Source organism: Ascaphus truei, chromosome 9, assembly GCF_040206685.1.
Source record: "Ascaphus truei isolate aAscTru1 chromosome 9, aAscTru1.hap1, whole genome shotgun sequence".
NCBI classification, from domain to species: domain Eukaryota; kingdom Metazoa; phylum Chordata; class Amphibia; order Anura; family Ascaphidae; genus Ascaphus; species Ascaphus truei.
Window position 1 is genome coordinate 67,682,209 of NC_134491.1, and position 25,347 is coordinate 67,707,555.

Here is a 25,347-nt window from a genome sequence, read left to right on the forward strand (position 1 = left end):
CTTAGTAAATATAGCCCTAAATCTCATAGGCCCAGATTAACTAACCTCCGTCAGGCTGTTTAACCTAATGTTAATTAATGTTGGGTTAATCATAACACCTATGCACTAAAGCAGATAACCTAACATTAACCCAATGCTATTCCCTAAATAACGTATAGTTATTTGTTTTCAGCCATTAGTTAGTCTATTACAAGAATCCCATGTTCTATATATATCCCTCTGAACACACTTTTAGATAACACATGGAGAGACATCTGTGTAGAAAACATGGGCATACCTCAGATACCTGGGAAATGTGCTAATAGGATATGCTAATGACCCTTTTTTGTATATAGCTCTCTCTCTCTCTCTCTCTCTCTCTCTCTCTCTCTCTCTCTCTCCTCCCACAAGAATAGTGTTAAATTAACCTATTGCTAACCTCTGCTAATGAGTTACACAATGGCCATTCTTTTTTGCATATGTAACACTATTCCCCCCGCCCCTCCCCCCCCCCCCCCCCCAATCTCAAATAGGGACCAGTACTGGGGATCTACACACATTACCAGGTGTGTGGTGAATACCTGTAGGCTGCGGGAGTACTGAGTTGTCTGCTTAGGTGGTAATGAGACAGGACAGGCTTAAGTAGATCTGTGTTCTTCTTCTCTTGGTGTTTCAGCGCCGACAGTTATGATGGAACCCAGGGTGTATGAGTGTTATTCCCCATCACTGCACTACTTACCCCTCCTGCCCTGGAACTGACACCAGGCATAGGTATAGTTGAACAGGATTTATTGTGGTGTATACTTGCAGCAGTTCTTCATAGCAGCAGGGTCTATCTGAAGTCCCAGGGCTTCTAGAGGGTGCTGCCCCGGTAGTGTGGGGCCTTGAGTCTTGGTGTTCTCTAGGCCTCTTGGACCTAGAGTGGGCCAGCTCATCCTCGCAATGGGAGAGGCTGACAGCCCTTCCTCTCTCCTTGGGGAGCAGAGGCAGACTCCTCTAACTTTGATGCTCCTCCTTGGAAAACTCTGGAAGGGGCGGGCTCATAGACTGTACCCAGCAGTGATAGGCTATACACAGGCCATGAGTCACCACTTTCCTTCTTTCACTTTCTAGGATAGCAGAAGGGGGGTCACTGGCCCATAGATTAACCTGCTACTGCCTGGAACTTAACAGGACTTACATAGTAAATCTGCTATGTGGGGAAAGAATTGTACTATGGGACATACCCTGTTATACATATAAAGTAATTACCTTAGTGAATTTTCGTTAAACTCAAGAAAAATAGCGTCCGTTAATAAGGTACGTACAGTAACCTAAGCTCACATTATTGTAAGCTCTTCGGAGCAGGGACTCCTCTTCCTAAATGTTATTTTTTTATGTCTGAAGCACTTATTCCCATGTTCTGTTATTTGTATTATTTGTTATTTATATGTTTGTCACGTGTATTACTGCTGAGAAGCGCTATGTATATTAATGGCGCTAAATAAATAAAGACATACATACATACATACATACATACATACATACATACATTATATTCCTGGAGTTTAGTGCTTCTGGGCCATAGTGTCTATGCATCAAGGCAATTGGCATTTATTTTGTTCTGTGTTCATCAGCTTGTGATTTGGGCTCTCAGCAAGATGTTATGGGGAAAATTACATAATGCTGATATTAAAGTGAGTTGAATTAAATTCCCCCTCTATGTTCATCATACTTTCCCCTTGGTTATTATAGATGAAATTACGATGCACAGAGTTTACAAAACCTCACAGGTCCCTCCTTCTTGTGCACTGCTAAAAAGTGTTGTACAGTATTACAACCTACATCAAATGTGCACTTGTGACGATTGCTTCCACAGGCTTATTAATATTACACAAAAAATAATTGGGTTTGAACTGAACGAGGCTTAAGATATAATAAATTGTATTTATTCCTTAGAATAAAGGTGAACACAACAGATAATGCAGTAACAAACAAGAAGTACACTTACATTGGGGTTGGGGAATGAGAAGTACAGTATGATGTAGCATTTCTCTCAGCAGTCAGGAAATCATTCAGGTGATGTCAGATAACCATATCAGCAAACGAAAACGAATGAAGACTTTGCATGAAGATGAAAAATGAAGACAAAGGATAGATGGGGACCAGCAGGTTATAAACCCTTTGTCCCTCTATCTGTAACATTAAGACCCTGGGATTGGTTTGCAATTATCTCCAGCCAATCTTTGATGGGGGAACACATTTTAGGACAGGCCCCCCTGCTAGCTGGCACATGTGCAGTAGAACTCTGGGGTCTCCTTTCTGAGGCCCCACATGTGCAAATGGAATGCCAGGCCAGCTACCCCTCCGGATCTTGGACAAGATAACCTGTGTTGGACAGTGATAAGTGCGACACTTAAAAAACTGCTATGGAATGCGCCCCCTCCACCCTCACATAGACAGGGTGAAAAAACCTTTTGAGCAAAGCTTAAGTTCTAGCCATTGGGACCCTATGGCCATCTGTCATCCTGATAGCAAAGGAATTTCTTTGAAGCTTTGTCCATACCTTGAGACACAGTATTAACAGACTATTAACCCTTGTGCTCCCGGATGGATTCTAGTGTGTGTGCAGAAACTGAGGTACAATAACAGAGGGGCAACAGGAAAATACACATTTACAGGTTATAACAGGGGTGAAATCACATTTCTGGACCTCAGTCCAGTTAACCCCTTGTCTCCCGGGTGGGGTCAGGGGTGGCCTAATGGGGTGCAACCCCTTTAATACCGGGCCACCCCCTTTCTCCCTCTACAGCACTTCTCCAGGACCAATTCATAAGCGTTAAAGCGTGAACTACAGGTTTTTAAAATCTTATTTAAAAACTCTGCCAGGTCTGAGTTATTAACCTCCCAGTTAATTAACAAGATGTGTGTTTCTTTGTTTAATATACAGTATATGGGATCAATCCTACAGAATTGACCCATGGTCACATTTTAGGTTGATTCACCAAGTGGATAGCAGGACAGTTTATTTTTAATTTATTAGGCAGAATTTTGAGTAATTAATTTTTAGGAGTTCCCACATCACATTTTTAATAGGTAGTGTAAATAATTAATATTTTAGTGTATTCTGTATTTTTAAGGCTGATGCTTTGGTTAATGAGTGCTATATGACTATGATTCTTTTCTAGTTTAGTTTTTTCATATGTACTATCCCAGTTGAGCTCCACCCCTGTACAACACTTTATAGGCTGAGTGAGGGTACCTCTAGTTTAACAATTGGCCTTGACATAACTGGTACATCATAAGGGCACTGAAAAGGGGAAAGATTAAAGAACTATAGTGTTATAAGAAGAAAATAATATTTTATGATCCATTCTGTAACATTATCATTAGCAAAATGTGTCACCATCATCAGTGGGGCTCCAGTCTCCAAACTAGGCAATGAATTACACTCTACACGTTAGTCAGGCTGCTGGGCTAAAACTTACTTTCTGCCCTATGTTGCCCAAATCAAAATATGGCAACCCAAGATAAATTCCATGCTGTCATATTATTTATGGCATGTTAGGCTGGATGGGGCAAGGACTCCTCTATCATGTTGGGCTAATAACTCAGTCTCAACTCATTTGTCTTCAACGTATTTTTTTAATCTTGGCAAGGCAAGCAACAGTTACATTGTAAGGGCAATTTTGGTAAGGTTTAATCTCTCATTTTCATAATGTTTAATCTCTCACGCTTTCACTGTGCCGTTATTGTCCTTCCTTGTATATAGCTGCGGACGCAACGTCTAATAATGCAAATAATAACGGAGAAACATATCTTTCGTAGACAGGCACTGTTAGTGGCATGCAGCCAATCTTCTCTCTTGTCAACCAATTAATGGAGCTTCCCTTCATTACTCTATCTCTAGATGAAGACTGCTGTGCCCTGTTGATATGGGGATTTTTTACGTCGTCATTAAAGAGTTTGTAATCGCTGGACAAAAGGGAAGTGTCTCAGACCATTAGGCAGACAATGAGCGGGATCATAATTATTTGGTGTTAGTGCCAAGTAAATTGCTAATCTCTGAAGGATTGCTCCGTAATGTCAGTATTAGGGAATGTATGGACAGCCATACACAGTCACTATTATTTGTAATTATTTAGGACCAATCGTATAGCAATAATGTTATAGGTGTAGCACACAGTCATTCAGTACATACAGAAAATTAAACATTTCTTCTTGTATTGGATACACAGTGTATGCTGCACCCGAGATCACATTTTACAGGCTATACAGTACGTCATTATGACCCAGTCCATGCCAAAGTCAGGATGAGCACACCCTGAGGTTCAAACCATGTTTACCTGCTTCATACAGTAACTTATACCAGTACCGAATGAGTATTAAAGATTAGTTGTAACTGCAGCCCACCAAAAGATTAACGTTTTGGAAAAGGAAGTACTTTGCACCAAGGTTTATATAATCTTAAAAGCCAGAGATAGCAGTGTGTGAAACCTAGAGTTAGCAAGGTCCATGTAGTCGAGTAATACTCGTTTCGAAGATAGCATAACACATTTTAGCATCAGAGACTTTAACAAAGTATCACATAATGTATAAGCATTGCAATCAGCAAAGATCAAATAAACAGTTAATTAAAATCTAACATTTGGCACCATCACAAGCAGAAATGTAAACAAAAATGTGTGCACACCAAAGCATGCTCTTCTATTTTAATACACAGTGGGCGATTCACTAAGCAGTGATAACGGCTTTTAAGTGTGATAATGCCTGCTGCACGATTGACAAAGCCGTGATAACAGTGCAGTATCGCACTTGAAAGGCTTTTTATCACCACAAAAAAATCTGTGATAAAAAAGTCGTCTGATCATGCATAAAATGGCAAACTCGCTGTTTTTTGCCAGTCAGCGCGATTCACAAAGCAGTGATAAGTGAAACGCACTGTAAAAACTCATCATTTCTTTTCACCAGCTAAAGGCTGGCGCGAAAGAGATGGAGACATGAAAAAAAGCATTGTTATTGTTTTTCCATACACAGAACTAATCCAAGAGGCCGGCGGGTGTCCCCGGGTGGTTCCTACGGGTGTCCTCTGGTGGTCCCTGTGGGTGTCCAGGGGCCTCCAGGTGGTCCCCACAGGTGTCCGTGGGCCCTTGGGTGGTCCCTGCCGGTGTCTGGTGGCCCCAAATGTGTCCCCGCGTGTGTCCGGAGGTCCTCTCATGGTCCCCGCAGGTCCCTGCTTGCCTGCTGGTGTTTATTTTGAGCTTTCTTTTATTTATTGATGGTTTTATTTTGGTGTTTTTAATTGTTAATTCTGGTGTTTAATTGGTATTTGTATAATTGAATGGTGGTAATGTTGTTGTGTTTACTTGCTTATTGTTTTTTATTTGGTGATTGTTTTGAATGCATTGGATAGTTTTTGATTGTTTATTTATATGTTGACCATTGTCTGGCAACAACTGTGCCAATCAATTTTGTTATTGGCATTTATTATGTGTTTAGTTTGCTATGTAATGTGTTTTATTTTGGTACTGTTTTTTGTTTACTTCACCATTTATTGCTACAGTGGTAAATCAGACCCATATTATATGGGCATGATGTACCCACTGTACCAATGAATGAATCACAAACACACACACCTCCCCCCATGAATCACACACACACACACCTCCCACTAGTAGTGGGATTCAGAAATGTTATCAACAGGTTCTCTCTCAACACATTTGTTTATTGTGGGCAATAATCACCTGTGGAATACCGCGAGCAATAATAGCGACCCCGGGAAACGTGAATAGCAGCATCACCCGCCCCCCCTGCCACTCACATCTTTTCATACTGTTGATCATGCTATCTGGATTTCCCAAAACAAACTGTTTTTAAACACTTACAAGACTGTAAAAATGGTATTCGGGACTAAGGCTAAATTTGTAAACTACCTCTGACAGAGCTACAGGTCAGAACCAACTCTAATACCATCCTAGCCCCTGTCAATAGTTTCAAATATCTGGGCATATGGTTTGACTCCCACTTAACATTTGGGTTGCACATTGATACCATGACATCCAAAACCTATGCCAAACTAGGTGTACTTTATAGGAACAAATTCTTCCTAAGCCCGCTGATTAGAAAGTGCATCGCACAACAGATGCTATTACCAATTATAGATTTTGGGGACATAATATATGGCACAGCACCCCAAACTCACCTTAGCAAACTAGACACCCTCTACAATTCAATATGCCGCTTTGTCCTCCAATGTAACTATAACACACGCCACAGCAAAATGCTCAAAGAACTAGATTGGCCATCATTTGAGTCTAGGCACAAAGATCATCTCTCCTGTCTTGCTGCAATTACTTCTGTGGCATGCTACCCCCACAAGCTCCTCATCCCTACCACGCACAGCACTTATTACCTGAGATCTAACTCCAAAAGACTTTTCATGGTGCCAAGGTTCAACAAAGTATCCAACCGCTCCGCCTTCTCTTCCCGTGCACCCCACAAATGGAACAACCTACCAGAGACTCTCAAACCCGCCGCCGGTCTAAGTTTTTAAAAACTAAATCTGTCTCACATTTTAACATGGTCTGTAACTGTTACATACGCCTATAACTTATTTTAACTTTAACTGTTCATGCAATGTCATCATATATAATGTATAACCCTATTCATTTAATGTAATGCAATGTCTTTATATATAATGTATAACCCTGTTCACCTAATGTACCTATGTATTTGTAACCATGTATCTGTCATCATAACTCTGTGCCCAGGACATACTTGAAAACAAGAGGTAACTCGCATTGTATTACTTCTTGGTAAAACATTTTATAAACAAATAAATAATTCAGACGAGGGAAGATAGTTAGCACCACATTCATGGTAGCAAACAGCTCATGAACTTCTTCCCCTGCAGTCACCGCTTCACAATCTCCTTCCCTCTCTCACATTCCCCTCTCATGCCTCCACCTCTACCCCACTCCTCTCTTACACCCCCTCTTTCGCTCACCATGGCACCTGCCTTCCTTTATGTACTTTCCGTCTCACTTGTCCCCCTCCACAACTCCAGGCCCATTACTAAATTCAGTCAAAAGTATAGAAGAGCAAAGTGTCTCCAAACCTCCAATGCCCTGTTGGTCCAACCTGATTCAGTTTGTCCTATAGTCCAACTAAATGCTGGATAGTTGGCAACTCTTAGTTGTGAGAATGTAGAGCTCCCGTACTATTCATGAAACATATACTGTAAATGGAAAACTATATTGCTCAGTGAGATGAATAGGAGTCCACCAAAATCATACATTCTGAATATACTTTAAAGTGAACATTAATCAGCTGAATCTAACTGTAATCTTAGACGCTTCTCCATTAAGTTAAGAGCTGTATAATAGTTTACTGTCACTACATTGCCATACGGTAGTGGTTACAGAATATGTGCTAGTGAAAACCTGGGGACCCAGGTGGGACTGATGATCAAAGAAGTCCTTTTTGTCATCAAAGATGAAAATAGCAGGAACCTGGCAGCTGAGAAGCAGTACGTTCAAGGACACATGGAAAAAAAGAACAGCAACACAGAACAGAAAAACTGTACAGAATTTTTTTGTTATTTCAGTATTTGCTTTCTTTGTTTCATCCCACTTGTTTTTTTTCGGCGGCGGGAGAGGGGGGGTTGCATTATTGGATAATATTGCTACTATTCTGTCCAAAAAAAAGAAGAAATGTCTGGGTGTTATGTTATGGTATTTATTCATGATGCGTTTAGAAGGGAGTCAGTTTTGTTATTGATGATATATTTAGATGCTCTTAGATTGTAAACTCTTCGGGGCAGGGCTTCTTTTCCTAATGTCTACTTATATGTATGAAGTGATTATTCCCATTATGTCATGTGTGTTACTGCTGTGAAGCGCTATGTATATGGATGGCGCTATATAAATAAAGATATCCATACATTTGGCACAGGTGATGGTTTATGCAGCTGCTAATGTAAATGATCTTTGACTAAATAGTGTACGTTCTTAAGTATAATTGAAGAGCAGAGGACTTTTCGGAATTTTTTTTAGTTATTTATGCAAACAGATGTTACATACCATAACCCTCCTAATTAGAGTTATTGTACTTATTTTTATGTAGCCAGGTATCCCCTGGGCTAGTAATTCCATGCCGAACACGTAAGCACTGGTAGTGTTAGGGTTAAATCTATGCCCTGCTGCAGTAATCAGCTCCTTTGAGTGAAGGGGGGGGGGGGGGTGGCTTAAGGCCTAGGTACCAGACCTGGAGCCCCTCCCCTGGTAACAAAAAGGAGCTGAAACCAAATTTAGTGGTCTGTTCTACCCTCTTCCGTCATGGGGAGGGGGTTGTGTGCTCTATTCCCTTCCTCAAGGGAGTGGGAGCAGTTACCCCATACTTCAGCAGGGACACCAGGGAGTGTGGGAGATAAGGATAGTCCACTGGGGATAGTCCTCAAGTCCCTGGGGTTGATTCCAGGGACAAAGAAGTGAATGTGCTGTAATAGATTGCTATAAGAACGTGATCTGATGTTCATCAATAAAGTTCCAGTTAATGTTTTACACTCCTGCATGAGGCTGCAGTCTTTCAGGGGGAGGGAAAGAGGTTTTCCACAGGGACTGCACCTACCTGAGATAGGCCCTGTGGGAATGGAGGCGCAACACCAGAGGAGATGAGAGCTGCCTGATCCCAAAAGCCTGTCCTGTTCATCCCCAACTAACAACGGCGGAAGCTCAGGCCCTTCTGTAAACCTGCAGGTGAGCACCACAACACTGTGTAACAATAAAATCTCCTTTCGTGTGGTGGAACACAGGTTACATTTACAAAATCAGGTGGTACCTATTTCTTCCTGTGTGTGGCAGTTCTGGAACGCTCCACTGCCTCTCTCCCATTGAACCTTCAGCAAATAACAGCAGCATGAAAACCAATGACTGATTTAATAAATGATCATCGGGTTATACTGTAGGTCAGTCAAAACCACTTCTACTTAATCTATATATGTATGTATATATATATATATACAGTGGTTGACAAATCACCAAAAAATCTACTCGCCACACAAAAAAATCTACTCGCCACCTAGTACCAAACGTGTGCTGCTTGGGCCAATATTTACTCGCCCGGGGGTTAAATCCACTCGCCCGGGGCGAGCAAATGTATAGGTTTGTCGAACACTGTATATATATATATATATATATATATATATATATATATATATATATATATATATATATATAAACCCTGTGTGGTGCAATGAACACATTAACACTACCCCGTCAGGTTCCTCTTTAGTTTATGAAAAAATAAAAAATAAAGTGCTCAACAATTGTGTGATATTCACAGTGAGAAACACAAAAAATGGTGCAATAATAAACAACTCAGTGATAAATCAAGTATCCAGAGTCCATACTGTGTAAAAAAGTGATGATACAAAATGAAGGTTCTGTATAAATAAACAGGACCTTATATGTGTAAGAATGAGTTGGTCTGCTGCTGTAGATGAGAGATGGCTTAACACCTCTTATAAGCTGGAGAAAAGAAATAAAAAACAGCACACAACGCTCATAGTGAAGTATGTATATATTAAAAGTGCCAATCATGGAACAGATAAGTAAGGTGCGTACATCCAGGTAGTCGGTTTAAACTTAAAGCATATCATGTAACTTAGACATGGGTTTACTGCACAGGAACAGATAAATGAGACAGGCACCGCTGGATCTCCACCCGAATTCGTTTAAACGACCATCCGACACTGCCGGGCGGCCAGCACCGCACAGAGGAGCGTTGTAGTCACGTCGCAGTTAGTCTCGGGAGAGACCTCTCCTATCTCGGTATACAGGGGGCAGTCTCAGGTAAGAGCAGGGAAACGGATCTCCAGTTAAAAAAAACCCTATGCGCAGCACTCGCAGTGACGGTATCTCTGACCAATGTATCACGCTCACGTGGTCAAGCGGACTCAGAGAATCACTCCGTCACGCTGTCGGCATAAGTGGGGTGATTAAAAACTAGTGAGAACAAAATACCTACCAGTCTGAACACACTGTATGCAGTATCGAGCGGCGGCTGATCACTTCAATGTATGGCGCCAAGGTCAGTGGCCGTACAAAGTTTTCAGTGAGCCAGTTGTAAGCAGCAAAAACAGTGGTTCAGGCAGGACAGTATGGCAAAGCAGTAAAATGCTAAAAATGTCCAATATCCTATGCGTTTCGTAGTACGCAAACTACTTCATCAGGGATTAATTATCAGCCTGTGTAGATTGGATGAGCCTCTAATTGAGCCAACTGTGCTGAAGTAGGGATATCCTGAAAACCTGGCCTGATTGCGGCCCTCGAGGACTGGAGTTGTGCAGGCCTGCATTAGATTGTAAGCTTTTCAGGACAGGGACGACTTTTCCTAAATGGTACTTTTATGTCTGAAGCACTTCTTCCCATCATGTGTTATTTGTATTATTTGTTACCAACCTCAAACTGACGAGACCCAAAAGGTCAAAGCAGCTGTCGGTGAGTAGGTTCACTTCTTAAACCCAAGCTGTGTGTGTAATACGGCAGGCATAAGCTTATAGGGGTTACATGTTAAAATGGACAAGAAGCAAAAGGTGACACATTGTGTGCTCATTTGCATGTTATTAACCAGAATCCCTGGCTGCAGTGGGAGAACGGTATGCTACGCGGTAATAAGGAAAGAAGGTCTGCAGGCCTGTCTGAGACATGTGAATGTGCTCACAAGTGGTGTTTTTATTTTATATTTTTCTAGAATTTTGTTGTTTTACAGGTCCTGACTTTTGTCAATGGATAAACATACAAATTCTTAAATATAATAATAAAAAATAATAATATATATATATTTAAGTGCATCTATGGTTACAGAGAAACACAAGCTATTCACATAATTGTTGGGTACTTTTTTTGACACTGACATTGTGTAAGAGATGTAGGCTGAAGTTAGGAGGGTCCAAATTAGGAGAGAAGAGTCCTGGAGAAGGAGGAGTGGAGTGTGTCATTTTTTTCTGAAGGGAAAGTCTCATATATTTATAAATATGATCTGCAGAAGATATCTATCACTCTTCTGTTCTATTTACAATCCAATCAAGATTTCTAGAAGGAGCAATGTGAACTTTAGTGAAACAGAAGCTACTGTCTTAAAATATGCTATTACATATGAGTTTTTTTAGCAGCATTATTTACCTCTTAGCGTTCTCTCTAGAGAATCAATTAATATCAACTGCTGGGAAACGCATTATTATGATTATTGATCCATAAAGTGCCAACACATTCTGCAGCGCAGAACAGTGCGTGTGAAAGACAATAACAATAAAACATGCAAGAAATATAAAATGAACATGTATACTGGTAGAAGAAGGAAATAGGTCCCTGCTCTTAAGAGCTTGCATTCTAAAGGGCTTCCTCACTTTACACAAGCCCAGGAGGGTAGGGAGTGCAGTTTACAAAGTGGCTTCATAATACAGCAGAGAGTATTTCTAATTCAAAAACAACATTGCATAACATCAAACATATTGGGATCTCTTTAGTAAGCTGTAAAACTCTAACGCATAGTTATTGATCATTAACTCCCATTCAAGAGCGTTATCGATTTTTGAAGCGTACTCATTAGACCACATTATTTCCCAAAAACCTAATTCAGAGATAGTGGGGCCAACAATGCATTAGAGTCCGTTGGTGCCGCCTGGATTAACCCCAAACACAGAAAAGCCTTTCTGTAATTCTGTCTGTTATTCTTGGTCTTTTCCCCAAGTCCATCTCAGATGTGTACTTAACTTCTCAATTTGACCCCTGTTCAATATGCTGTGTATCCGCTTCCGCATGATGAAGACGTGACCAGCTTCTTTCAAATTAATGGGGCTAAAATCTTCCCTAGCACGGTGGTGGAAAAATGTACAGAATATTGAGTATGGGTCTGAGGTCCGGCTCACTTTACTCTGACAATAACTCCTTTGTACAGATTTGAAGCATATACAGTATATATCAAGCCTAGGTAGCATTCCCGGCTGCTGGTTATGAGTTAGAAGGGTAGTTACAAAGGCCAAGAGAATTTGTGCTTCCCGTTTGCTGAGCTAAGGGATGTGAATATAGTACGTTTATTAGGCTGGATAAAATAGGCTTTGACTCCCTCTAGTGATAACTGAGTTGGTAGCATCTAGTCATTATTTTGTATAAAAAGGTCTATTTATCAGTCTCTGGGTTGCAAAGCGGAAACCAAAACTATCAGGAAACCTGGTCTTGGCACCAATTGTGAAGCTGAGAAACCTTGATAAATGGCACCCAAAGTGTCAGAGAGGACAGATCTTTTTGCGTAAATGAAAGGGCTACCTGGTGACTACAGCATGAACAAGACCAGTCGTGTGGGTCTATGTATCAAGGCACAATAAGTTATTTGGGGCTTTAAATTGATGGTAAGAATATCATGAGGTCAATTTTTACCAGTGTGTGCATTAATTTGTGATACATGGTCAACAGGAGGAGTTAAGTGACACACATATCATAATGAAATATATAACATTCTGTGCCATCAATATATGGTATTTTATCAAGAGCAGAACAGCCCAGTATCTCGTGCTGATTGTACAGAAACCTATCCAGAGACTAGTACACAACAGCACAAGACCTCACCTCCCCTCCCCTCTCCTCTCCCTTTAAGGGATGTGAGTTATATCGGCGTCCTAGTAACTAGAATTAGTGATTACAGTACGTTCAAAGAAGCAGATGGGGCTAGCAAAGGGATAATTGAATTCCCACCAGCTCCACTGGGAAGTTTACAAATGGCATTTCACAAGAAGCCCTGGTGACATTCTCTCCATGTCACAACATCACTGAAATGGCAAATGCTAAGGGACTCATATTGCTAATGACCCTCCAGCCCCCGTTTAAAGCAGATCTCCGTGATGCTTTGCCGAATTTTAACTGTAGGTTCTACTTCTCGTGCTGCATTGATAACGGAACAGTCACTGGTTCTAGATATGTCAACTCTCATTCATTTGCTGCGAGTCCCAACGATTTTTGGCATCACTCATGGGGAGTTATTCCTTAAACTGTGATAGTGCCAATCTGGGCACTATCGCACTGAAACTCTCACTGACTACAAAGGGAGTTTCCATGCAATATCTCCCCAATTGGTAATATCACAGTTTAATGAATAGGCCCCCATAGACTTCAACAGAGTCGCACTGATCAAAATGAGCATTTTTCCATTAATATCGCACTTCTTGGACTTGCACCCTAAAATCTCACTGATATCATTCCTTGGAGGAAGACACCTCTGTCGTTCAGATTCTCTCTTCCTTCACGTTTTGTCCATTCTTAGAGTCCCGAGACAGCCCCCTCCCCCTCCCACAGCAAGCTGCTGCCCACTCAATTAGTATGGGCAACCAATGTTGAAGATGAAAAAGGGGCATTTGGAAATAGGGCAAATACCCTCTACCCAAGATATGTAATTTATCCAGATTCTGAGGTTTGCACAATAATACCATTACACTGAGATAACGACAGTTTGCATTCTTAAAAAGATGGGGGATGTTCTTGCTTTTTGGAGCTTATAGCATAAGCTTTTACATACCACAGTACATTCATTTTTGAGGGAATATTTTTTTTCTTGCGCATACATTGCTGTTGTAATTTCAGGTGAAATTGATTTTTTAGAGTTAAAGATGACATCGACCCGATAGCCTGCTTTCTCCAATATTCTTGTTTGAAAAACTGATATTAGTTTAGCTATGAATTATGTATCTATCTGAGGGTTTAGTATGCATAACCATGTTTCTTTCAGGAACATGCTCAGCGATACCAGGGGATTATAAATATTTATCACGCATATATTAAGGCTCTAACCAACTTCTAATGTTAGAAATATTTGTTTATATCCTCTTACAAATTGGTGTGGGGTGCCTGATGAAACACCAAAAGGGTCTGAAACGTTGCCAGTATGATATCGGACTGTCAAGTCATGATATTGTATTATTTTGGAGTGCAGATCTAGCTCTTTTTCTTGTTTAAGAGAGTCTTGGTGGATTATTTATTTATTTTATTTATTTATAAAATATTTTACCATGAAGTAATACATTGAGAGTTACCTCTCGTTTTCAAGTATGTCCTGGGCGGATTGGGACGTGGGATCACCCTGACATCACATATAAGTTTAATAGGACATTTAAAATGTGCCCCCACATTAACTATTTCTATGTTAAATAAAATATATGTATCATTTAAAAAAGGTGGTAACGAAGCAAGTTTCCCTTTGAAATTCTCTTTGCCATTAAGGCTAAATAATATTGATGTTTTGCTCACTATTATTCCCAGGAAATGTTATAAAAAGGTACAGATCACATTTTTTTTACATTTATTTATAAAATGTTTTTAAAAATATTTTACCAGGAAATAATACATTGAGAGTTACCTCTCATTTCCAAGTATGTCCTGGGCACAGAGTTATGATGACAATACAGGTTACATGTAGGTTTATACATTTTATTTGTAGACATTTCAGGACAGTTAGAGATAATATATGATTATGGGCTTATGTAACAGTTACAGACAAGATTAAAATGTGAGGCAGCTGAAGTCTTGAAATTGCTTAAACTGGAGTCGGTTTTGAGATTCTCAGGTAGATTGTTCCTGTTGTAAGGTGCACGGTAAGAGAAGGAGGAGCAACCAGATTCCATGTCGAACCTTGGGACCGTGAACAGTCTTTTGGAGTCAGATCTCACGTGATAAGTGCTGTGTGCTGTAGGGGAAAGGAGTTTGCTCAGATAGGCAGGTAGCTTGCCCAGAAAGTATTTGAAGACAATACAGAGAAAATGTACTTTGTGTCTGGAGCATTGCACAGTGATGTGTGTTGTAGTTACACATCACAGTGATGTGTGTTGTAGGACAAAGTGGCATATTGTGTTGTAGAGGGTGCATAGTTTACTAAGGTTAGTTTGGGGTGCTGTACGACTTACTATATCCACATACAGTAGTCTATAATTGGCATTAGTTAGTAATGCGCTTTCTGACCATCGGGTTTAGGGAGAATTTGTTCCTATAAAGTATACCTAGTTTTGGATGTTAGAGTTTTTGGATGTTAGAGTATCAATATGCAACTATAATTATAATTTTGGATTGATGCAGGGGAGGTCTCCGGAGCTGAGCCCCATTCATTTCAGCTCCAGGAATGCCCTGCTTTCAGAGATACTAACCTCTGAAGGTGGTGCTGGTATCTTTCTCCGCATCACATGGGTCAATTGGAAGCTGCACAGAGGTATCTCCAGAGGCATCCTATTTTAAAAAAAAAAAAAAGAATTAAAAAAAATTAAATTCAAAAAGCTTGGATTGCCTCACGGAACCTTGTTTCTGCTCTGTTCTTGACTGTTACAATAAATTAAGGATTACATTGTGAACATGTGAGTAGCGCTCTACTTTGCACCTTTTTCCTAGAGGACACCTGCATTTTCAGGAATTTGTTAGCCACCAAGGACTGAAATCAGTGAGATTTGGGGAGTCACAGAAAATCAGTGTTGAGTGCAGCAGTGAAGTAGTTTTCTTTTTCATCAAAAATATTTACGGATATATTTACTAAGCAGTGCTATACCAGACGACAACTTCCTGGTGCTAGGAGACACCTTACAGCTCATTCACTTGAATTGGTTGTAAAGGATCTTCTAATGTCCAGAAAGTGCACTCACGGTACTGGCAGGAAAACACCACAGGTGTACAGCAACAACAGTTCAGTATAAATACAAAAAAACACAGATAACTGGAAAAAGAAGAAGAAAGTAGTAGCACTCCTGTGGTCTTCAACATACACAAATATGTTTTTTTGAAGATGTTTAATAAACAGGGATCAGCGTTTCGATTCACACAACAATCTTTTTCATCATCTTGACAATGGTCCTTGTGTGAACCGAAATGTTGATCCCCATTTACTAAACATCTTTTTGTGTTTTGAAGCCCAACGGAGTACCATTACTTTCTTCTTTTTCTAGGTATCGTCTGATGACAGAAGGTTTTCTATGAAGTAGCTCCGATAGTAGATATGGCCCTTAATCTCGTTCAGAATTAATGGAGTTTAAATCTTCCTGCGCAAGGGGAGCTACGCAGCTTCCAAATTGGAGCCTAGAGACACTGTTTCACCCCAAAACTTTTTGGAGAAAATACACCCTAAATCTTTTGCCACATAATGCTCTCTGACATCACACTGCAATTGTGATCACATGATTCTGGAACCCAAATGTGACATTGTGGTCCTGAGAGGGTAAATAATAAATGCCTATCTTTTACAAAGAGCAATTTCCACGGCTACATTAAACTCTGTCCTGTAATCCTCTTCTGTTTCATGCTTGGGTATCACTTATTTATTTAGGCAGGCATCAGATGAGATGGTAACTCCTTGGTATTCATCTGTGTCTAACAAGCTTCTTACATTCAACTATACAAGCATAGCTTATTTTAAAATAAACTTGAATGTGTTACGCTTCTAGACGGGCTACTCTTGTGTTAAATTCCTGCACCCTTATTTGAAATATATATATGTACTTTGTTCTGGTTTTGCTTCTGTTTGCACTGGGGAGTAGTTTTACGAAGCAATACAAGGTGTTAGAGGAAAGACCCTTGGAACACCATTTTTCTCCTATCTATGTGCTCAATAAAACACCCGTTCAGGGCTGGCCCCACTGACCGCAAAGGGGTTATCGTACCTGCCTAAGAGGTTTGTGTCAAATATAAAGAACAATGACATCATACGCTAACAAATGGAACATTAAATCAGTGGCACTTCATTTTAACCCACAGTCAGTTAAATACACAGGGCCTCATTCTAGTAGCTTCAATAAAGTCACTGTCAAATCGAACGTCTTGGCATGACCGACCTCACGCTTTGACGTTTGTGTTATCCCTGTATTCAGAAAGAATTATCGCAAGTCAGATACCATTCGGTAGGAAAATGCCATACTGCTCTAGATCTAGATCTGTCCCTTTATCGCTATCTTTTTCTAAGTTCTGCCGCCGTGATCTGCCTGTAGTGTGTAAGGGTTTGCAGGGAGAGCGCGGCACAGAGATAGCTGCATCTCCCTGCACAGCTCTTACGGGTGATTGCACAATTTAAATTTTATTTTAATAACACAGTATTGAAACCGGTGGTCTCTGGAGCTGAACCGCATTAATTTCAGCCCTAGGGACCCCCTGCTTCCTGAGTTACAGGCCCCGGTATGGGGTTCCGGTATCTTCCTGCATTGTTTAAATCTCCCGCGTCACGTGCCCGCGACATTTAAACTTTGTGGAGATATCGGCACCCCATACCGGGGCTTGTAACACGGGAAGCAGGGGGTGTCCAAGGCTGAAATTAATGTGGAGACAAAAAAGCGAAAGCTTCCCCTCTGAATGCACTCAGATCGACCTAATTGATATGTTGTGGTGAATTAAAATTATTTAAATTATTAGGTCGATCTGAGTGCATTCAGATGGAACCTTTCGCTTTTTTGTCTGTATATCCCTTTGTCCCCTTTTGCACCAGATATGATCTTTAACCATCTAGCTACTTACCACTTCATGTACTTCAGCTGATGCGGGAGCCTTCCCTTTCCATCCTCTTCCCTACCCCTCCCCCCACCCCATATCTATAGTGAAATTAATGTGGTTCAGCTCCGGAGACCCCCTTATTCGATACTGTGTTATGAAAATAAAATGAAAACAACTTAATTACCTTGGCGGCTAGCCGCTAAATCAATGAAGGGGTTAAACTAGAGTACCTGGTTTGTTGGGGGTAGAGCGGGTGGGTGAAGGTTGGATTTGCCCCAGGGTGGGTGCTTATGCCTACTGGGTGGGTAGGGGGAGGGGTTAACGCCTTCATTACCTTAGTGGTAGTAACCGCTACGGTAATGAAAGGTTGAACTCCTCCTGCAACCCTCCCGGTTGGCCTAAACTCCAACCACAGGCCAAATACCACCTTAACCCACCCAATCTACCCCCAATAAACAGGGCACTGTATATAACACCTTCATTATCATTAGCCGCTAAGGTAATGAAGCTGCCTGTCAATGTATTTTTATTACATAGGATGGAAGCAGGGGCACTCCGGAACTGATATTAATACGTGTCAGCTCCGGAGACCCCCGGCTTCAATCCGACGTAGTAAAAATATATTTTTTCTTCAGAGTCCCGCATCCTATCTCGCCGCCCTTGAGGTGGCAAGATCAGAATGTGCGAGTTGCAGCCACGATGTGAATCTAAGAGCCAACAGAATAGCTCGATTTCTCAAAAAATTCATTTGAGCATTTTTTGAGCTTCCAGTCGGCTTGAGCTGTCGATCAGGAAGAAGCAGGTCTCGGGCAAGTTTTACATGTTACCGGAGCTTTCTGTGCCCCAAACTGTCGATAACTCACTTATCGAAGCTACTAGTACAGGCCCCACAGACTTAGTTACTTATTTCATCTAAACACACTATTTATTTATTTTTAGACGTGCCGCTGCCCCTATCGCATTTTTTTTTTTACATGATCAAGAATCAGGGATCCCCAGAGCTGAAACACTATTGTCCGCTCTGGAGACACCCTTGTTTCCAATATACTTACGACTGAAGGCAGCGCTGGTACACTCATATCCAGGGAAAAACCATTTTTTTAAAGGGGGGAGGGAGGGGAATCTGCTCCTTTAATTTTGAAGGTTATAGTAGCATTTGTATTTTTAAGAGGATACAATTGCATAAGACCTTTAACATTAAGAAGCAAAAATAATTTCAGTTGACAAAATAAAATCCAGTATCAAGGATTATTTTACTATGCATGTCAGTGCATTATACCCGTATACTACATTCCTCTTATCTGTGCTCCCAATAGGCTCACTAAAACCATCTTAAAACCAGCTGCTGTGAATTGGAAATCTAAAATTAACGAGCTCCATATTCCGGACATCATTCCCCATGGATTGCCGCCCATCTGGAGCTTACATTATTTGCTTCCTTTCTTTCCGATATCTTTAGATATCACTGTATTGTGGAGGATCGGCTTGCTTCTTAATAGGCTTGTTGTTGTCTCGGTCCGTAATTGGATTCAGAGAAAAATTAAATACTTATTAAAGGTGTAGTTCCCAATACAAACTTTTTTTGAAAGTGAGTTCCATGTGAAACAGATTACCAATGTTTTTTGTTTTTTTAAACTGTTTATTTTCAATATGTTTTGTGGGGTACAGTAAAGAAAAGGTATGGGACACAGGGAAAAGTACAATATACATCCAAGTACTGTGCATTTGCATACCAATGATGGTGGTTCATGTCATTAGAAAGGAGAGGGAAGAAGAAAAGGAGGAGACAACACCAGGGGAGGTTACAAAAGTAGGGCTTGTTTCCACATCTCCGACTCTACCAGGGTCCGAGCGTCATTATTAGTGCGATGGCCAGGGCACATGTCAGCCAGTCCCCGCGGGGTCGATCAGGACAGTGCAAGGGCCACACCGTGGCCAAGTCTCGTTCCACACTCCTCAATCAACTAATACCTCCACATCATGGAAAATCTGTGTGTTGTCGCTTAGGAAGGTTGTAATCCTTTCCATGTGAAGGACATGCCACCCTCCATGTTTGATTGCAATGATGTCAGGGACTGTTTGTTTATTCCATAGGGCTGCTATGCCAGGAGAATTTGGAATGCCAGTCTAGTGGAAGTACGAGGTAGTTGGGTGGCTTATAATTACACGCCCGTGGCGAGTGGATTTAGGCCGCTGGCGACTGGATTTAGGCCGTTGCTGCGGCTCTAGGAATTCCCCTGCTCGCGCCAATTTGTAAAAATTTTTTTAAAATAAATAAATAATCCCCCTCCCTGATTGGTGTGACGCGGGTATATTCCTGATGCAGAGGCTTTGGCGCCTCTTCCTGTTTTAAACTACAAGACTTCCTGGCTGTGTCGGAGGGATTCACCTAGTTTCTGTGGTAGGGCTGTGGTTCAAGCATTTAGGGTCAGCCCCAACCCCCCCTGCCCCCGATCCCTGCTTGCTGCCCGGGGCAGGAGGTAGGCTGGGTGGGTCCCGTCGCTGCTGCCCAGGTGCTTCCCCTTCGTCCCACGCTCCTTTGCCACATGCGTAGTGGGGGTGTTCCCCCTGGTCTCCGCTCCCCCTCCGGCCCCGCTATGGTCTCCGGTCCCCGCTGCCCCTCGGTCCCCGTTACTGCTTGCGCGGGCCGCGAGATGGCAGCGCGGGTGTTCCCCCTGGTCCCCGTGTCTGTCTCCGCTCCCCCCCGAGAGAGAGTGTGTGTGTGTGTGTATATGGGAGTGAGTGTGTGTGTGTGTCAGTCAAAGTCACCCAGCCAGTCACCTACTCCCCACCCAGTAAGCCCCCCATCAGTCAGTTACCCCCCTGTCAGTCAGTTACCACCCCAGTCAGTCAGTTACCCCCCCAGGTCAGTCAGTTACCCCCCCAGGTCAGTCAGTTACCCCCCCAGGTCAGTCAGTTGCCCCCCAGGTCAGTCAGTTGCGCTCCCAGGTCAGTCAGGTGCCTTCCCCCCCAGGTCAGTCAGTTGCCTACCCCCCCAGGTCAGTCAGTTGCCTACCCCCCCAGGTCAGTCAGTTGCCTCCCCCCCCAGGTCAGTCAGTTGCCTCCCCCCCCCAGGTCAGTCAGTTGCCTCCTCCCCCGTCAGTCAGTTGCCTCCCCATCTCTCTCCCTTCTCTGTCTTTCCCCTCTCTGTCTCTCCCCCCCTCTGTCTCTCCCCCCTCTCTGTCTCTCCCCCCCTCTCTGTCTCTCCCCCCCCCTCTCTGTCTCTCCCCCCCCTCTCTGTCTCTCCCCCCCCTCTCTGTCTCTCCCCCCCTCTCTGTCTCTCCACCCTCTCTGTCTCTCCCCTCCTCTCTGTCTCTCCTCCCCTCTCTCTCTCCCCGCCTCTCTGCATCCCCCATCTCTTTCTCTCTCCCCCCCTGCATCTCCCATCTCTTTCTCTCCCCCTCTGCATCTCCCATCTCTCTTCCCCCCCCCCCTGCATCTCCCATCTCTATTTTCCCCCTTTGCATCTCCCATCTCTTTCTCTCCCCCCGCCTGCATCTCCCATCTCTTCTCTCCCCCCCCTGCATCTCCCATCTCTCTTCCCCCCCCCTGCATCTCCCATCTCTTTCTCTCCCCCCCTGCATCTCCCATCTCTTTCTCTATCCCCCCTCCATCTCCCATCTCTTTCTCTCCCCCCTGCATCTCCCATCTCTTTCTTTCCCCCCTGCATCTCCCATCTCTTTCTTTCCCCCCTGCATCTCCCATCTCTTTCTCTCTCCCCCCTGCATCTCCCATCTCTTTCTCTCCCCCCTGCATCTCCCATCTCTTCCTCTCCCCCCCTTGCATCTCCCATCTCTTTCTCTCCCCCCCTGCATCTCCCATCTCTCTCCCCCCCTGCATCTCCCATCTCTCTCCCCCCCTGCATCTCCCATCTCTCTCCCCCCCTGCATCTCCCATCTCTCTCCCCCCCTGCATCTCCCATCTCTCTCCCCCCCTGCATCTCCCATCTCTCTCCCCCCCTGCATCTCCCATCTCTCTCCCCCCCTGCATCTCCCATCTCTCTCCCCCCCTGCATCTCCCATCTCTCCCCCCCCCTGCATCTCCCATCTCTCTCCCCCCCTGCATCTCCCATCTCTCTCCCCCACCTGCATCTCCCATCTCTCTCCCCCACCCCCTGCATCTCCCATCTCTCTCCCCCCCCTGCATCTCCCATCTCTCCCCCCCCTGCATATCCCATCTCTCTCCCCCCCCTGCATATCCCATCTCTCTCCCCCCCTGCATCTCCCATCTCTCTCCCCCCCCTGCATCTCCATCTCTCTCCCTCCCCTGCATCTCCCATCTCTCTCCCCCCGCATCTCCCATCTCTCTCCCCCCTGCATCTCCATCTCTCTCCCCCCTGCATCTCCCATCTCTTTCTCTCCCCCCCCTGCATCTCCCATCTCTCTTTCCCCCCCTGCATCTCCCATGCGCCCCCCCTCTGCATCTCCCATCCGTCCCCCCCTCTGCATCTCCCATCCGTCCCCCCCCCTCTGCATCTCCATCCGGCCCCCCCTGCATCTCCCATCTCCCCCCTCTGCATCTCCCATCTCCCCCCCCCCTCTGCATCTCCCATTTCCCCCCCCTCTGCATCTCCCATCCGACCCCCCCTCTGCATCTCCCATCCGACCCCCCCTCTGCATCTCCCATCCGCCCCCCCCTCTGCATCTCCCATCCGCCCCCCCCCTCTGCATCTCCCATCGCCCCCCCACCCTCTGCATCTCCCATCCGCCCCCCTCTGCATCCTTACCTCAGGTAGCTGCGGGTTCGGCGGAGGTGGCTGCTTCATCGGAGGCACGCACACACTAGCAGCAGGTGCCGCACTGCTAGCGAGCGGCTGTGAGCGGGCTCTGGGTGGGGAGAGCGAGCTGGGGGGAGGGAGTGCCGGGAGCGGAGGGAGGGCCGGGGAGCGGCAGAACCGGGGTGCCGAGGAAGGAGGAGCCGGGGAACCGGAGGGAGGCAGAACCGGGGTGCCGAGGGAGACCCGGGGGAGGGAGTGCCGGGGTACCTGGGGGAGGGAGTGCCGGGGTACCTGGGGAAGGAGTGCCGGGAACCAGAAGGAGGGCCAAGGAGCCGAAGGGAGGCAGAACCAGAGTGCCGAGGGAAGAGGAGCCGGGGGATGGAAGGCAGGGGAGAGCGGGAAGCCACGTGACCGCCCCTGCGACTGGGTTTTTTTGTCAAAGACCCGCCCCCGGCATCCCATCCAATCCCCTGCGGCCAGGCATTTTAAAGCCCCGCCCCCAGCATCCCTCCAGGCGGTCCACGTGCATCGGCGGCCATCTTGGGAGCCTCAGGGGATCTCGGTCGTTGATCGAGAGGAATTATTTATTTATTTAAAAAAAATTTTTTAAATGTTGGAGCGAGCAGGGGAATATTAATAGAGCCCCAGAACGACTCGCCAGCGGCCTAAATCCAACCAAAAAATCTACTCGCCACCTAGTCCCGCCCCCAACTCCGCCCTTAGTCCTGCCCCCATCTCTGCCCCTAGTCCCGCCCCCAACCCCGCTTTAAAATAAAATATTTAAAAGAAATACATTTAATAAATTCCTAGTCAGAACATTTGTTTTTGACAAATGTATTTATTGTATTACATTATACTACAATTAGTCCTTGTTACGTGTGTGTGTGTCTGTGTTTGTTTGTTTGTTTGTTTGTTTGTTTGTTTGTGTGTGTGTGTGTGTGTGTGTGTGTGTGTGTGTGTGTGTGTGTGTGTGTGTGTGTGTGTGTGTTTGTAAATGTTGGATCTAGAAATAAAAGCCAGGTGTGAATGACTCGTTTCCTGAACCCCTTAACCAGTGTCTGGATGCCCCCGCGTCACAATATCTAAAGCAGCAATCCCACCTGGGATCTTACCTGATCCGCAGTCCCTCAATGTCCAGGTACCTCATTCCCGCAATGTTATACATTGGAGGGGATGTGTTCCCTACCTGTCTTCTGGGTTAGGGGGGTTCCGATGTCTTCCGTGTGAAGCTTGAGTCAGATCTGGAAGAAAGCAGTATAGGTTATTTCGGTGTAGTATAGGGCAGTTAAGATATATAGGGTAAATAAGAGATCCAGATCCAGAGTGTGAGAGAGTGTGGGGGAGAGAGAGAGTGTGGGGGGAGAGAGAGTGTGGGGGGAGAGAGAGAGTGTGGGGGGAGAGAGAGAGTGTGGGGGGAGAGAGAGAGTGTGGGGGAGAGAGAGAGCGTGTGGGGGAGAGAGAGAGTGTTGGGGAGAGAGAGAGTGTGGGGGAGAGAGAGTGTGGGGGGAGAGAGAGAGTGGGGGGGGAGAGAGAGTGGGGGGGGGAGAGAGTGGGGGAGAGGGAGAGAGTGGGGGAGAGGGAGTGAGTGGGTGAGAGAGAGAGAGAGTGGGGGAGAGAGGGAGACAGACTGACTGGGTAGGTGACTGACTGACTGACTGGGTAGGTGACTGACTGACTGACTGACTGGGTATGTGACTGACTGACTGGGTAGGTGACTGACTGACTGACTGACTGGGTAGGTGACTGACTGACTGGGTAGGTGACTGACTGGCTGACTGGGTATGTGACTGACTGACTGGGTGGGTGACTCACTGACTGACTGGGTGGGTGGGTGGGAAGGTGACTGACTGACTGGGTGGGTAGGTGACTGACTGACTGACTGGGTAGGTGACTGACTGACTGACTGACTGGGTGGGTGACTGACTGACTGACTGGGTGGGTGACTGACTGACTGGGTGGGTGACTGACTGACTGGGTGGGTGACTGACTGACTGGGTAGGTGACTGACTGACTGACTGGGTAGGTGACTGACTGGGTGGGTGACTAACTGACTGACTGGGTGGGTGACTGACTGACTGACTGGGTGGGTGACTGACTGACTGGGTGGGTGACTGACTGACTGGGTGAGTAGGTGACTGACTGACTGGGTGGGTAGGTGACTGACTGACTGTGTAGGTGACTGACTGACTGGGTGGGTGGGTAGGTGACTGACTGGGTGGGTGGGTAGGTGACTGACTGGGTGGGTGGGAAGGTGACTGACTGACTGGGTGGGTAGGTGACTGACTGACTGGGTGGGTAGGTGACTGACTGACTGGGTGGGTAGGTGACTGACTGACTGGGTGAGTAGGTGACTGACTGACTGGGTAGGTGACTGACTGGGTGGGTAGGTGACTGACTGGGTGGGTAGGTGACTGACTAGGTGACTGACTGGGTGGGTGGGTAGGTGACTGACTGACTGACTAGGTGACTGACTGACTAGGTGACTGACTGACACACACACACACACACACACACACACACACACACACACACACACACACACACACACACACACACACACACACACACACACACACACACACACACTGAGTGGTGCTTTAAATGTTGGTGGGCTGATGACATCACTCACCCCGTATCTCCGGAGCAGATGATGCCTCTCCTCGTGGTTCCCCTGAGCCGGTGTCAGCTCCGGAGGAACACAGGCACCTCACCCTCCCTCACGGAGCAGTGTCGGCCATCTTGCTCCCGGCTCTTGGTCGCGTTTGTGGAGGAGGACGGGGGAAGCCTCCCACCCCGTGCAACCACTGGAGCGGGCCAAACGGGAGGGAGGCAGCACATGGGAGGAAGCAGCACACGGGAGGGGGCCGCGCACGGGAGGGGGCCGCGCACGGGAGGGGGCCGCGCACGGGAAAGGGCCGCGCACGGGAGGGGGCCGCGCACGGGAAAGGGCCGCACACGGGAGGGGGCCGCACACGGGAGGGGGCCGCACGGGAGGAAGCAGCACACGGGAGGGGGCCGCACGGGAGGAAGCAGCACACGGGAGGGGGCCGCACGGGAGGAAGCAGCACACGGGAGGGGGCAGCACACGGGAGGAAGCAGCACACGGGAGGAAGCAGCACACGGGAGGGGGCAGCACACGGGAAGAAGCAGCACACGGGAAGAAGCAGC

At 45.2% G+C, this 25,347-nt stretch overlaps 1 long non-coding RNA gene across 1 annotated transcript; it reads right to left on the reverse strand.

Moving 5' to 3' along the window:
* Positions 1-14,390: 14,390 nt before the first annotated feature.
* Positions 14,391-25,108, reverse strand: LOC142502330 (uncharacterized). Its single transcript, XR_012803740.1, has 4 exons — positions 24,809-25,108; positions 23,366-23,420; positions 15,146-15,224; positions 14,391-14,691 (listed from the first exon to the last, which is right to left on the reverse strand). It is a non-coding gene; the product is annotated as an uncharacterized LOC142502330 (long non-coding RNA).
* Positions 25,109-25,347: the final 239 nt, after the last annotated feature.